This window comes from Festucalex cinctus, chromosome 1 (genome assembly GCF_051991245.1).
Source record: "Festucalex cinctus isolate MCC-2025b chromosome 1, RoL_Fcin_1.0, whole genome shotgun sequence".
NCBI lineage: Eukaryota > Metazoa > Chordata > Actinopteri > Syngnathiformes > Syngnathidae > Festucalex > Festucalex cinctus.
This window is the reverse complement of record NC_135411.1, coordinates 24,860,639-24,877,434: the sequence shown is the minus strand read 5'-3', so window position 1 is coordinate 24,877,434 and position 16,796 is coordinate 24,860,639. Positions and strand designations below refer to the sequence as shown.

The following is a 16,796-nucleotide window of genomic DNA, read 5'->3' as shown; positions in this document are numbered from 1 at the left end:
CCACTTTGGACTCATCGATTGATGTGTGGCTAGTTGTTCTGTGATGTCATTGACATTGAAGTAAGATTTTAACGTTACAATAGTGCATGATATACTGTTTTCTGCTATGCGTCTCTGAACTCAAGACGACGTAAAAACAAAACAATGGACTGTTTGCCGTCTGAAATGCTATGTTACCTTTTACTTAACAAAACATTGGAATTGTTACGTGGCTTAATTTACTCAAATGTCATTGTCATGGAAATGATATGCTTTAGTCAAGAAAGTACGTGATATTCTGCATCATATGCATGATGAATGCAATTTTCATGTCAGTATCAGTCAAAGGACAACGGCATGTCGACTAGTCCAATGGTTTTTGTTGTATTTTCAAAATTTTAGCGAAACATAAAAGCAAGCCGCATCGCATGCACTATCTTGACTATACAGTGGAACCTCTAATTATGAACGTCTCTTCATACGAAATTTTCGAGTTACGAAACTCCTCAACGGGAAAATATTGCCTATTGTTACGAAAGAAATTTCTAGATACGAAAGGTAAAAATGCATTACCGAACGCAACATACTTTAGGCTATGGCTATTTCCTACCATAGGTACCTACGAGCGTAAATACTAGATCGGTGTTTGTGCATCGTTCTGGCATCCCATTGGCTAAGAGGAACCTTCTACCATAGGTATGAGCGCATACTAGGTCGGTGTTTGTGCATGTTTCTGGCATCCCATTGGCTTAGAGGAACCTCTACCATAGGTATCTATGAGCGTATACTAGATCGGTGTCTATACAGCGTCCTCATCATTCATCCCGCGGCCCATGAGGTGTTCGATAGTTTTTCGTAAATGTATGAACTAACGGCCAACGAATTTGTGCAAAAATTCAAACAATTGGTGATTGATGAAGGCACAGTAAGTTTTTCATTGCGATGAGACGGGCCTTTTTTTGAAAAAGATGCCTCGCCATACCGGAAGTTTCCATGAAGTTTCAGAATTTGTTGAAAAGAATCGCCCAGAAAAAGTGTTCACCAGTCGGGCGTTTGCTCACTAAGATGATGTTTGCCTTGGAGATTTCCGAAGGATTGTTTAAAAAAAAATAATAAATAAATAAAATAAAATAAAAAACATCCACGGATCAGTTCTTTACAAAACACCAGGCAAAAAAAAAAAAAAAAAACTTCTGAGAGAGAGGAACATGAACCAAAGAGGGCAAAAAACGATGAGGACAGCAGTTAAAAGGGTAAATGACCATCATTTTTATTCTTTACTCTATTCTTTGTTTTTTACATTATGCACAACTCTCATTTATTGTGTAATAATCTAATTGTAACATGTATTTGTTACATGTTTTGATGCATTTTTATGCTTTATAAAACATTTATGTCTGAATTTTGGGAGGCTTGGAACGGATTAGGGCATTTACATGGAAAATGCGTCTCTATTTACAAAATTTTCTACTTAAGAACTTTCTTCCAGAACCAATTAATTTCGTAAGTAGAGGTACCACTGTATTGGTTCATACTTTCATACTCATAGCCTCTAATTTAACATTCTTAAAAGTAATGTGGTGGCGGCACGGTGGAGAGTGGTTAGCACGTTCGCCTCCCAGTACTGAGGACTCCGGTTCGAGTCCAGGCTCCGACCTTCCTGGGTGGAGTTTGCATGTTCTCCCCGTGCCCGCGTGGGTCTTCTCCGGGTACTCCGGTCTCCTCCCACATTCCAAAGACATGCATGGCAGGTTGATTTGCCGCTCCGAATTGTCGCTAGGTGTGCTTATGAGTGGGGATGGTTGTTCATCTCTGTGTGCCCTGTGATTGGCTGGCAACCAGTCCAGGGTGTCCCCCGCCTACTGCCCAGAGCCAGCTGAGATAGGCGCCAGCACCCCCCGCGACCCTTATGAGGAATAAGCAGTCAAGAAGATGGATGGATGGATGGATGGAAAGTAATGTGGACCAAAATATGAGCTTGTGAATGTCACACAAAACAAAGCAACAAAATCCCCTCCTTCCAAAAGGAATATTTATGCAGCATATTATGCACTGTCTCGACTAAACAGTACTACTTTTAATCCTTGACAATGAATTACAGATAGTTTGTCCGCGTCGAACAGTCCAATGTTTTCATATTTGCGCCTTCCTGGATTCAGCAAGGCATAACAGCAAGCAGCATATCATGCACTCTTAGCTAATATGTCGACTCGTCCAATGTCTTTTTCGTCTTCCAGAATTTAGTGACAAACAGCATACTAACGTACTAACACTCACTGTTATGAGTTATGACTAAGCAAACCACATTTCCATGACATTGAAGTGCAACTACCCACATATCTTAGCCCTCTTGAGGTCAGTGACGAACAGTAGCAAGTGGCACAACATGCACGATCCACACGACGACCAGTTCAGTGACAAGCAACATACCATGCGCTGTCTTAACTACACAATGACTATATTGTTTTATAGAGCGGTAATTTAACATTCTAGGAGCTCCTGAATATCACACTTAACAGAACAAACTCTCCTATATCCAAAATGAAGGTACATGCACCATGTGATGTACTGTCTTGACTAATTTGCTAAAAAAAAAATGTAGTCTGTAATAGTAGATTTTGATGGCTGCACGGGCTAACATATTTTCACTACAAATGAATTGAGGTCAACGTCCTCAATACAGAGATCATCATCCTCATTTATGTGAAATATCATTTAGATGAGATTTGTAAGCGTTTTCTAATCGCTCACAGCCGCTCCGTAGCGCGGTTGACCTTGCACAGACACATTTGTGCACATTGTCAAGTGTAATTACACCGCAAGCCATCCTAATCACCTCGTCATTGTCATCAGCATGATAACTATGAACGCCTCTCTGAGCTAATCTGCAGTAAGCTGCCAAATATCATTCTCTCACTGCAAATCTCCTTTTTAACTTTGTGCCTGAATTCAACTTTTTATTCTGCTCAAATGGTTTCATATGCAAAGCAGGTGTTGTCGTGTTTTTTTGTTTTCTTTTTTTTGTTTTCTTTTCTAATTATCTTTGTGTCGTGCCAGCCAGGGAAGGTGCATGCATGAATATTTATTGTGGATGGAGGACATTTTGTTGTGTTTGTTTTGTTAAGGTTGTTAATCAGGAGCTTTTATTCAGTCCTCGGTACTTCCAAGAGTGTTCAATTAGTTGACTATAAACCAGTCTAGTCACAACATTGCATGATATAGTGCTTGCTGTGATGCCTCACTGAACACAGGAGTGAGTAAAAGAGAGACGGTAAACTGGTTGACGCGTTGTCTTACATTTGATGTCATTGAAACAAGATTCTTTCAGGCAAGACAGTACATGTTAGATCATACTTCTTGACACTACTGTATGTCACACTGAACTCGGAATAATGCGGACAAAAAAATAAATAAGATTGGACTGGTAGTGGTAACCAACCTGTGGATAAACATATGTTGATATCATTATATTGGGAATAACAGTCATTAGACAAGAGTTCAGGATATGTTGCTTGTTGCTATGACTTTCTAAACTCGGAGAGAAAAAAGAAGACATTGGACTAGTTGAGGTGTAAATGAATAATCCAAGATGTAATTTACATTAAATAAAATGAGTTTGGTCAAGTGCATGAGAACCTGCATGCTGCTCTCCTTAATTTACCTCGGGAAGATGTGCATGGAAAATAGAGCATGGTCGGCTTCTTTTTCCTTTCTACCAATGAGCAAGGCATTTTGCAACCAGCTAAGCATCACATAGATCAAAATTCGAATGAATGTCTTGACTGACTTGCTTGGCTTTGAGGATTGCACTTGTTTGTGATTGGCTGCGCAGCAAAAGTTCACCCAATGGGCTTTCATTCATGGGTGTGTCTAAGTGTGACTATTATACTCTGCGTGTCCAGGTTGTACTTTATATAACTTGCTATACCAATTCCTTCATAGTGGAAAAGCCACAGTGGCATGTGCTCGCCGCTAAGTCAATCACGTTGCATTATGAGTCTGCACCTGTCCAAATGCTACCCTCTTACAGGCCTTACATAATCACACGCACACCATAACATTGTTAAACCACTACACTATTAGGAATGTATATGCATGCAGTCAGCTCCAACACGACTGTCATGTTTTGAATGGATTTCAGCATGTGTCATATAGCAGGAGAAGTGAATCTCAGGTGTTGAACTTCACACCCCTTCCCCAGCTTTCCACTTTCACAGAGTGAAAAGGTACTGATACAGAACCAGGTGTTGGAGGAGAGTCACGAATTGGAATGGAATGACGGCTAAAGCGTGTGTGTGAGGGGATTCCAATGCAGGGACCACGGTTTGAAATGTAATGCTGATAGCAACTCACAAAAGTGTCCCTTAACAGTCAGTGTGAAAGGGGGTACACATGCCCCGTCCATCTGTCCCCGATCTGACAGTTCCTGAGATTCCTAAAATTCACTGCTTAACTTCTCATTCTGAGTGATTACTTGACTAATCCCTGACACTGTTTGCTTTTAAAGTGTTACCCGGCATGTTTGTACAAGTATAAGCATGCGGCCACTGAGTCAAAAGTATGCGTGTGCACGTTGTGTTTGCTCGGTACTCTAGTGTGGAATGCAGCCCAGCAGGTTTTCTTGTGTCACAGACAAACCAGAAAGGAAATGGGGCAAAAAATGCAGAATCCCAACCCAACCTTTGGCACTGACTTGACAGACTTTATTTGTCACACTGCCCCCTAGAGGACCCTTAAGTCAACTTCAAGGAGACTCGAGCAACAGTAGTAACTAGAGCTGCGAGCAGCTATAAAGGGCCCTCGCAGCCCGGGCCACGTTGGGGTCCTTGCACGTTGGGGTACTTGCACGTTGGGGTACTGGCACGTTGGGGTACTGGCATATTGGAAGCAAAATTTCTTTGAAAATGGCATAATAAACGTTTACATGTAGAATATTTTTTTGCCAGTGTGTGTGTCAAGCTCAACGGGTTTTGGTGATTGTTAAGACCTGCAAAAATCAGCGTCCTTTTTTATTTTTAGGCAATGAGTTGCCCTGATTGGTATTTTTTTGTAAAAGTGTATATACACATCATCGCTCGTTGTACTCATTGCACAATGTTACTTTTATTGTCCAAAGGGGCAATCAAAAATGAATAAAACAAAATGGAAACGTACATACGTTTGGATCGGTGTGAAGCCAGTGAACAATTTGAGTGGTGGAAACTAAAAGAATATTCATAAATGACTTAGTTATCACACTTAGAATGAGTGTACATTTTTTGTACAAAATACCGTATGTGGGGTATTTTTTATTTTTTTATATATAAGCCTCAAGGGCTAGGTGGCGCTGTATTTATAACTGAATGTTGTCATAGAGATACCTTCAGGCCTTGATTATAAGCATACATGTCAAGTGTGGGATTTTTTTTTGGAGCATGTACCGTGGAGTTATTAAGCATATCCTTCATTCACGATATTGCTTTTAATGTCCATAGAGGCTATCAAAAATAAATAAAAATATATATATGTTTGGATAAGTCTGATGCCAGTGAACATTTTGAGTGGTGGAAACTAAAAGAATATTCATAAATGACTTAGTTATCACACTTAGAATGAGTTTACAATTTTTTTGTACAAAATACCGTATGTGGGGTATTTTTTTTTCATGCCTCAAGGGCTAGGTGGCGCTGCATATATAACTGAATGTTGTCATAGAGATAACTTCAGGCCTTGACGATAAACATACATGTCAAGTTTGGGATTTTTTGGAGCATGTACCGGGGAGTTATCAAGCATATCCTTTTTCATTGTGAAACACAAATTTTGATGCCCCGCCCTCATCATATAGTATTTCGAAAAGTCAAAATTTTTCCCCCTGTCGTTGGCTCAGGTCTTGACATGGTCCAGGCCAAGTCTTAACTCAGTCGGATGAAACGTGTAGGAGAAGTGGGCAAAAGTCTGCCCCCTGTGAATGTGCAAAAATCGTCAAAAATGGGACATTCAAAAATTCGTAGCTCACTACCTGTTCATTTTAGCATATGGGTACAAGAGACTTTTTTGTAGGTCTGGGGCTCCCTCATACACCTAAAAATATTCGGCGTTCTTACTTAAACGTACAACCGGGGCTGCTTCGTTAAAAATTTCGAGGGGGCGCTATTGAGTCATTTTTGTAAAAATAGCACAATCAACAATAAAATATTGCTCATTTTACCAGGCCAGATGTGTGTGCCAAGTTTCAGGAGTTTCTGTGCATGTTTAGACCCTCAAAACTGGCGTTGTTTTCTTGGCGAACAGCGCTTAGCCACACCCACAGCAATTCGCGAAAACTCACAAACTTCGTGTTGTGACATCATGAAGGCCGAAACCCTCCTCTGAGCAAATATGAGGTAGGTCCAGTTAACGTGTTTGGAGAAAAACGTAGAAGAAAATTCGTAAGAAAAAAAATTGCCACTAGGTGGCGCTATCAGTTAGATGAAATATAAGTCAGTAGATGTCTTTTGGGCTGGACTCTCATCAAATGTGTGAAATTTTGAGAAGATAGGATCATCTCGGTCAAGTTAATGCAGCTTTTATTTTCACGAAAAATCTTCAGACTTTGCGTCACCGTAGCGGCCACGCCCTTTGGCGAAAAGTTACAATATTCGGTGTGGGGCATCATCAACATCTTAAGGCTTTTCTGACCAATTTTCAAATGGATCCCTTCAACAAGCTCAGCACAGTAGCTAAAAACGTAAAGTATGACATTTATTGTAACCACTAGGTGGCGCTATATGTATAACTGAATTTTATCATATAGATGTTTTCAGGCCGTGACTATTACGTTGCCTGAGAAGTTTGAGATTTTTTGGAGCTTGAGCATGGGAGTTATTAAGCATTTGCTCTTTCTGGACAAATGAAATTTTAAAGGCAATATTTGATGCCCCGCCCCCGTCATATAGTATTTCAAAAAGGCAAGATGTTTTGCCCAGTTGTTCTCTCAGGTCTTGAGATGATAAATGCCAAGTTTGAAGTCAATAAGATGAAAAATGTTTGCAAAGGGGGAAAAAGCATGACCACAGTGAATGTGCCAAAATAGGCCAAAATTGGACATTAAAAAATTCATAGCTCACTTCCTGTACATTTTAGCTACATGGTCCCAATAGACTTTTTTGTGCGTCTCGGGGTGCTACACGTGCCTGCCAATTTTTGTTGCTCGAGCTCAAACGTGCCGGGATTGGTTTTTATTTTTCTACGCTAGGGGGCGCTATCGAGTCGCATTGTTATGACGACTTAATAATATCAAATTTTTCGCCGGGCCTGAGGAGTGTGCAAAGTTCGGTGAGTTTTCGTGAATGTTTAGGTACCCAAAATCGCGATCGTTTGCGGAGAATAAAGAATAATAATAATAACTAGAGCTGCGAGCAGCTATAAAGGGCCCTCGCAGCCCGGGCCACGTTGGGGTCCTTGCACGTTGGGGTACTTGCACGTTGGGGTACTGGCACGTTGGGGTACTGGCATATTGGAAGCAAAATTTCTTTGAAAATGGCATAATAAACGTTTACATGTAGAATTTTTTTTTGCCAGTGTGTGTGTCAAGCTCAACGGGTTTTGGTGATTGTTAAGACCTGCAAAAATCAGCGTCCTTTTTTATTTTTAGGCAATGAGTTGCCCTGATTGGTATTTTTTTGTAAAAGTGTATATACACATCATCGCTCGTTGTACTCATTGCACAATGTTACTTTTATTGTCCAAAGGGGCAATCAAAAATGAATAAAACAAAATGGAAACGTACATACGTTTGGATCGGTGTGAAGCCAGTGAACAATTTGAGTGGTGGAAACTAAAAGAATATTCATAAATGACTTAGTTATCACACTTAGAATGAGTGTACATTTTTTGTACAAAATACCGTTTGTGGGGTATTTTTTTTTATTTTTATATAAGCCTCAAGGGCTAGGTGGCGCTGTATTTATAACTGAATGTTGTCATAGAGATACCTTCAGGCCTTGATTATAAGCATACATGTCAAGTGTGGGATTTTTTTTTGTAGCATGTACCGTGGAGTTATTAAGCATATCCTTCATTCACGATATTGCTTTTAATGTCCATAGAGGCTATCAAAAATAAATAAAAATATATATATGTTTGGATAAGTCTGATGCCAGTGAACATTTTGAGTGGTGGAAACTAAAAAAATATTCATAAATGACTTAGTTATCACACTTAGAATGAGTGTACATTTTTTGTACAAAATACCGTATGTGGGGTATTTTTTTTTCATGCCTCAAGGGCTAGGTGGCGCTGCATATATAACTGAATGTTGTCATAGAGATACCTTCAGGCCTTGACGATAAACATACATGTCAAGTTTGGGATTTTTTGGAGCATGTACCGGGGAGTTATTAAGCATATCCTTTTTCAGTGCGAAACACAAATTTTGATGCCCCGCCCTCACCATATAGTATTTCCGAAAGTCAAGATTTTTCCGTCTGTTGTTGGCTCAGGTCTTGGCATGGTCCAGGTCAAGTCATAAGTCAGTCGGATAAAACGTGTAGGAGAAGTGGGCAAAAGTATGCCCCCTGAAAATGTGCAAAAATCGTCAAAAATGGGACATTCAAAAATTCGTAGCTCACTTCCTGTTCATTTTAGCATATGGGTACAAGAGACTTTTTTGTAGGTCTTGGGCTCCCTCATACACCTAAAAATATTCGTCGTTCTTGCTTAAACGTACAACCGGGGCTGCTTCGTTAAAAATTTCGAGGGGGCGCTATTGAGTCATTTTTTTAAAAATAGCACAATCAACAATAAAATATTGTTCATTTTACCAGGCCAGATGTGTGTGCCAAGTTTCATGAGTTTCTGCGCATGTTTAGACCCTCAAAACTGGCGTTGTTTTCTTGGCGAACAGTGCTTAGCCACGCCCACAGCGATTCGCGAAAACTCACAAACTTCGTGTTGTGACATCATGAAGGCCGAAACCCTCATCTGAGCAAATATGAGGTTGGTCCAGGTAACGTGTTTGGAGAAAAAATGTACAAGAAAATTCGTAAGAAAAAAAATTGCCACTAGGTGGCGCTATCAGTAAGATGAAATATAAGTTCGTAGATGTCTTTAGGGCTGGACTCTCATCAAATGTGTGAAATTTTGAGAAGATAGGATCATCTCGGTCAAGTTCATGCAGCTTTTATTGTCACGAAAAATCTTCAGACTTTGCGGCACCGTAGCGGCCACGCCCTTTGGCGAAAAGTTACAATATTCGGTGTGGGGCATGATCAACATCTTAAGGCTTTTCTGACCAACTTTCAACTGGATCCCTTCAACGGGCTCAGCGCAGTAGCTAAAAACGTAAAGTATGACATTTATTGTCACCACTAGGTGGCGCTATATGTATAACTGAATTTTATCATATAGATGTTTTCAGGCCGTGACTATTACGTTGCCTGAGAAGTTTGAGATTTTTTGGAGCTTGAACATGGGAGTTATTAAGCATTTGCTCTTTCTGGACAAATGAAATTTTAAAGACAATATTTGATGCCCCGCCCCCATCATATAGTATTTCGAAAAGGCAAGACTTTTTGCCCAGTTGTTCTCTCAGGTCTTGAGATGATAAATGCCAAGTTTGATGTGAATTGGATGAAAAATGTTTGCAGAGGGGGAAAAAGCATGACCACAGTGAATGTGCCAAAATAGGCCAAAATTGGACATAAAAAAATTCATAGCTCATTTCCTGTACATTTTAGCTACATGGTCCCAATAGACTTTTTTGTGCGTCTCGGGGTGCTACACGTGCCTGCCAATTTTCGTTGCTCTAGCTCAAACGTGCCAGGCTTGGTTTTTATTTTTCTACGCTAGGGGGCGCTATAGAGTCGCGTTGTTATGACGACTTCATAATATCAAATTTTTCGCCGGGCCTGAGGAGTGTGCAAAGTTCGGTGAGTTTTCGTGAATGTTTAGGTACCCAAAATCGCGATCGTTTACGGAGAAGAAGAAGAAGAAGAAGAAGAAGAAGAATAATAATAATAATAATAATAATCCGATCGAAAAACAATAGGGACCTCGCAGCGGTAGCTGCTCGGGCCCTAATAACTCACTTTGGCAATTTTGGGAAAAATCAGTCCCTTGGAGGCAGTTCCCCTTGGGAGTGTGGAATTTGGTTGACTTTGTCTATCATGAGTAGTACAAAAAGTATTAAAAAGCCATGGCGGAAAATGAATTGAAAGTCTTCCATTTAGGTTCGCATTGGCAATGTTGTTTTAGCTATATCCAGTGGTCCCTCGAAGTTAACCTTCCCATCCATCCATTATCTGAACTTGTCTGACATTCAGTGCGCCCTCACTTTTTGCGGGTGTTACTTTGCACGCCAACCCACCATAGGTGAATTTTTGCAAAGTAGCAGTCGTTATTTGTTTTGTTTTTTTTATTGATTTTTATTTCTTTTTATTTTTTTAATTCAGTCCCCAAAGCCAAATTCATATTGTAGCAACATGAAATCTGGTCAGCATGTCTTTCTTGAGCAAAGTCACGAAAAAGTCTCAAGAACAAACAAGTAGACATTTCCACGATCAAGATTTTTGGGGCCAGTTGCCGATCAACGAGTTTAAAAAAAGCGACAATAGATGACCGATCTGATAACAAGATGGAAGCAATATGTCTATTTAAATAACGTATTTATTGTTTTATGTATGCATTATGTATTTATTTTATTTAAAGGGGAACAGTCAAGTGTATATTAATGAACATTTACATAAATATGCCAGATTACAACCGTTGGCTAATTTGTATCTGTTGTCCCTCGACAGGTTGTAACATTTTAAGTAAACTTGTATACTGTGTACTAGGGGTGTGAATTGCCTAGTACCTGACGATTCGATTCGTATCACGATTCACAGGTCACGATTCGATTCGATACCGATTAATCCCGATACGAATTTATAAGTCGATTGTTGCGATTTTTTTTTAGAAAATACTAATCAGTACGCTTGTAGAGTGTAAGATTTATATGAAAATGTATTATTTATTTATCTGAAATTTCAGTCTTATAGAGGTTGTAATCTGTTTCATGTTTGAACAGCATTAAAATAAAATATTAAGGCTTAATGTTCCGTTCATATAACATTCTTCCATGCTTAAGGTGTGAATCCTAACCCGAAGTCAGACGTTTTGTTGAATATTTTTAAGTTTAAAAAGTTTAAAAATCGATTCACACACACACAAAAAACAAAAAAAAAAAAGGCAATGATGATAAGACGTTGAATCGGTAAGACTACCGAATGAACAATTCTGAGCGCTTTTAAAAAAAAAAAAAAAAAAAAAAAAAACTATTTTTTTTTTATTGAACCGATTCGAGAATCGCGCGATGTAGTATCGCGATATATCGCCGAATCGATTTTTTTTTTTAACACCCCTACTGTGTACTGAGTATTACTTGAGTATTCTCAAGTGTTTTTACCAATTTTGAACAATCTTTGCAATGCCCCAAGTTAGGGCTGTGCAATTTATCGAATTTCAGTTATTGCACTCGACAATTACAAAATCGGCATAAATGTAAACAAAAATAAAATTGATTAATACTAATTTTGAGTTGTGTTAAATGTTTATATTTGCACCTTTTTTAATTTTAAAATGACTAATTTAATGAATCTTGTTTGGTCCAAAGGGAACTTACATAATTATAGTGTTTCAACGAAATTTATTTATTTATTTATTTATTTATTTATTTATTTAACATTTCTTGTTTTGTACCAAAAAACTAATGATTGTACTAAGCATAATTTCAATTTTTCAATTATTACCAAATTAATCGTAATTAATATTTTCCTCATAATCAAGCAGGCCTACCCCAAGGAAGGAAAGTAGAGGAGAAGAAAAGTGGTATTTCAATCTAAAACATTTATTCAATAACAATTAAGCAGAGTTTAATTTTTAGTAACAAACATGCAATCGGAAAAACAAATTACAAATAATTACTTCAGTTGGAATCTTTTCAAAATGATTTTTTTAATGAAGAACTTGTGCATTTATGAATCGTAATTCTACATGGCAGGATGAAATGAAGTGGGACAATGAAAGGAAACAAAGGGAATGGGCAGCATTTACGGGTTATTTTGGCTGCTTTTCAGAGTTCCTTCAAAGACAACTTCACCCTAGAGATTTTTCTACAATTGCTTCCAGCTTTTAACCTCGTATTCTCGACAGATGGGTAATACATTGTTCTCCAGTGACTTTCCCTTAAGGTGCCGCTTTGTCATAGCGAGCAGTGAGGTCAGGTGAGCATGTTGAGCATCCCGCCACGCCTCGTCCACGCTTACTGACCTCTGTATTGATCAGCTGGTAGCGGCAGATGTCCGCCAGTAGTGGCTAATGTACAAACGTCATTAGTGCCATCATGGAGGCAGCAGTGTTGCCATGCACTTTTAATAAGGTCGTAAATTACATAACACTTTCTCTTTTACCCTTTTCACACTGAATTGGTGCCAGTCGTGGTTGGGAACTTGAGCCAAATTTAGCAGCAGTTCTTTGATAATTAATTATTGACTGCAAACGCGCACCGCCTACTGCTACCGTATTCTCTCTGAGATAGAGCCAATATTAGTGTTGGTTCTGGGATTTCACAACAAAAATATCCATTTTGGTAACCCCTTTCACTCTGCGATAGAGCCACTGCTGATGTGCCGCCAGACGTAAAATTAGTACTGCTTGATTTTCCACCGAGAAGCAACCACTTGTACCCCTTGCACACAGAGGTTGAGTCAAAGCATCAGATATTGTTTTGTTTTTTTTCCCCCACTACAGACGCACCAAACTTGTGCCCCTTATACACTGACACATAGACAAAATTATCACAGGTTCTTTAATGTTTGACCACAAAAAGAACCCTTTTAAATTAGCGTTGTGTGTTCCCCCTATCATGCTGATCTGGTACCAGCTGGTTCAGTGCGAAAGTCCAAATTAGCAACAGTTATTTCAAAATGGGTGCCATTGTGTTAAAAAGATCAAAAATTCTTCTATCAGCGGGAAAGGGGTATACAGGATGTCCAGAAGATTTGAAGAATTCAATTGAAACCCTCATGTGTGCGCTTTCGGGGAGTTTCCTTACAACCTCAACAGCAGGATGCGGTCTCGCGGTGGCAGACAAAATGCGATCCTGTCTTCCCCTGCTGTCTCAACGGTAGATTGACGGGTGAGACTTCCCCTTTGATGCACGCCCCTGCATTAGTCACGTGCTAGCTTGTCGGATAGAAGTCAATGAGGGAAGATGGCGGTCATACGAATGAGGAGTAGTCGTCGTGCACTCTCCATGCACGAAGAGGTAAACGATTTCAAATCATTGCACATTACAAAAAGGTCGCAGGACGCCGCCACTATTGATGACTCGGTGCCCTCGGTCACGACAGCGTGAAACAATACTGACGAGTCACCCTCCGACCGTGCTGCGCATGGGACACATTGACAAGTTGGATGGCGACTCTCGTAGCTTGTCAGGGACTGTTTAAGCCTCGGCAACCTTTTCAAATGAACTTGTCATGGTGGTGGACACCAGAGAAAATAATGAGACGTGTTTATTTTTCACTTGCTTCTGTAAACAAAAAATTATGCAATTTGATCCATCTTCTAGTCCGATACGTTGTAGTTGTGGCACTGGTTGACTTCAAGTTTGACGTTTTTCACCACAAATGTATTATTTATTTTCTTCAAATTGCTTTTTATTTTTTCGTAGGAAATGTATATGAAATAAAAAATACAATCATTTTAATCTAATTAAAAAAAAAAAAAAAACATTTTGGGGGTAAAATTGACACTTGTTTAAAATTTGAAAAAAGAAAATTGTTTTTAAATGTTTCCAGTTGTCTTCTGAGAAATATTAGCACTCATTTTAGTAAATTCTTTGTTTTAAATGAATGAAATTAATTTGAAAAAAATTTAAAGAAAATATATATTTTTTTTTATTTAAAACGGTGAATAAACTAACAATTTTTAACTTAATATTTGTATTAAGTTTTTATTTTTAATTGCTTTTAAAAGCATTTGTAAATTAAACTATGTACTGTACATAAACTATTTTTTTAATTGCCTTTTAAGTTTTTTTCTCATTACTCTCAAATTCTTTTTTTGAATGAATGGGAAAAAAAATGGATACAAATTTTTTAATTTTTATGACATCCATATACTTTTTAATACACCACTTTTTATTGTGCCATTTAAAAAAATATGACCATTTTTTGTTTTAATTTTAAATGACATTTGTCACCTATTGTATTTTATAATTTTATTTACCGTTTTTATTTTTATACTTTGTTTTACTAGATTTATGTGTATGATAGTGTGCGGATCTCAATGTGCAGCACTTTGGAACGCTTGTTTATAAAATGTGCTATAGAAATAATGGAATGGATTGGATTGGACACACAAAAAAACAGAATGAAGAAATCTAAATACATTTGTTTTGCAAAAACAAATAAAACCACTCACCTGTTGAGGATGCTTCATGTCACAATACTGTCACTTAATGGTGATTTTTGTATACGCTCATGAATGAATCCTTGTGAAATTGAATGAATTGCTGCCTTGTTTTTAAACTTTCAGTGAGTTGAAGTGTCACAAGATTTGCTCAATGTCACGTGAGGTTAAGCATGATGATGCAAGTTTTGAAAATTGTGCTTGAGGTCCTCGTTGGGCCACTTTGGAGGTTCAGTTGCATGAGAGTATAGTTTCATAACCGATGTGTGTTCCCGCCTGAGGATGCAGGCCTTTCTTGCAGTTGCACTTCCTCATTCTACCTGATGCTGCTTCTTGCTGACTTCCTTCCTCTGTTCTCCTCTTGTCACGTCAGGCAACAAACTCGCCGTCGCTTTCTTTCGGTGTCTCCATCACCTCGAACCGCTTTTCGATGGCCACAAATACTGTAATACATGATGAATGGAGGGAGGTTCCCCAGCCTGGTCAAGTTAGCCGTTGGTGTAACTCCGCTACCTTATAGGCCTTTATTTTGAGGACATTTTACAAGAAGAATCAGTAGGCTTCATTTGATTACACTCCGCTCAAGTATTTCATGATTAGCTTTGAGCCAGTGCTTCTTTTTTAAATTTTAATGGAAGAAAATTGTCTGAACTCTGAATATGTTTTAATGTGTTTGACTGGGAAAAATATGTTTTAAAGACATGTAAAAATTATATAAAATGTTTTTTGCTCTGAGCCCCAGCTTTCTTTTTCTAAAAAAAAATAAATAAATAAATAAACTATATATATATATATATATATATATATATATATATTAGGGGTGTGAATTGCCTAGTACCTGACGATTCGATTTGTATCACGATTCACAGGTCACGATTCGATTCGATACCGATTAATCCCGATACGAATTTATAAGTCGATTGTTGCGATTTTTTTCATTCAAATTTAGAAAATACTAATCAGTGTGCTTGTAGAGTGTAAGATTTATATGAAAATGTATTATTTATTTATCTGAAATTTCAGTCTTATAGAGGTTGTAATCTGTTTCATGTTTGAACAGCATTAAAATAAAATATTAAGGCTTAATGTTCCGTTCATATAACATTATTCCATGCTCAAGGTGTGAATCCTAACCCGAAGTCAGAAGTTTTGTTGAATATTTTTCCATTAAAAATGGAAGTTTAAAAATCGATTCACACACACACACAAAAAAAAAAAAAAAGGCAATGATGATAAGACGTTGAATCGGTAAGACTACCGAATGAACAATTCTGAGCTCTTAAAAAAAAAAAAAAAAAAAAAAAAAAAAAAAAAATTATTGAATCGATTCGAGAATCGCGCGATGTAGTATCGCGATATATCGCCGAATCGATTTTTTTTAACACCCCTAATATATATATATATATATATATATATATATATATATATATATATATATATATATATATATATATATATATATATATATATATATATTAGTGCTGTCAAACGATTAAAATTTTTAATCTGATTAATCACACTTATTAATTTTGATTAATCATGATTAATCAGCTAAATTACTTGCGTATTCGCCTAATATAAAATAAATACAAAATACCGTAATATTTTGACATTAACGCATTTTTGTCATTTGCAAACATTGATTAAATGCATGTACGCAATTGCATGCATGCGTGTATTGCTCAAAACGTAACAGCATCATATCAGTTGGGTGCAATTCAGAAATTATTAATTAATTAAACGCAAATTACTTTTGTTTGATCTCAAGTCCTGTCGGGGTGTTTTTTAAAGCGAAATTTACCAATTTACCGAGCACACCAACTGGAGTCACCCCGTTCATTTTAGAACAACAGGCGTAGGAAATGCCGTGCATTGACCTAATCACTGACCTGCGCAGCCTTCAATGTAACCATCCGTGGTTACGTTCAAGGCTCAAGTGCGGTCCAAAAAAATTGCGATTAATATGCGTTAATACGTTATTAATGTGACATTTTTCTGTGATTAATTAATCTATTAACGCTTTAACTTTGACAGCCCAAATATATATATATATATATATATATATATATATATATATATATATATATATATAATTGTTTTTTTTTGTCTGTTTGTTTGTTTGTTTGTTTTAAAAATGCTCCAGGCTGCAACTTTCACCATCATTTTTTAAAGTTGTATATTAAGTTAATATGACTTGGAGCCTAATCTTAACGCATTTCAATCAAAACATGTTTAAAAATACAAATTTCGTTCTAGAAAATGTGTCTGTATTTTGTATTTTTGGCTGTTTTAGATCATATGAGGTTAATATAAAAGATATTTTGCTTTCAGCCTCTCTGAAACATTGACAGAATTGTTGTGAACAAAGGGAATGAGCAGCCATTTAACAGCAGGTGGCACTA

At 37.6% G+C, this 16,796-nt stretch overlaps 1 protein-coding gene across 4 annotated transcripts in view; it reads left to right on the top strand.

Annotated features, from left to right (window-relative positions):
- Nucleotides 1-16,796, top strand: part of LOC144021090 (rho GTPase-activating protein 12-like) — a 54,707-nt gene that overhangs the window by 14,265 nt on the left and 23,646 nt on the right. The gene's annotated exons all lie outside the window — the stretch shown is intronic.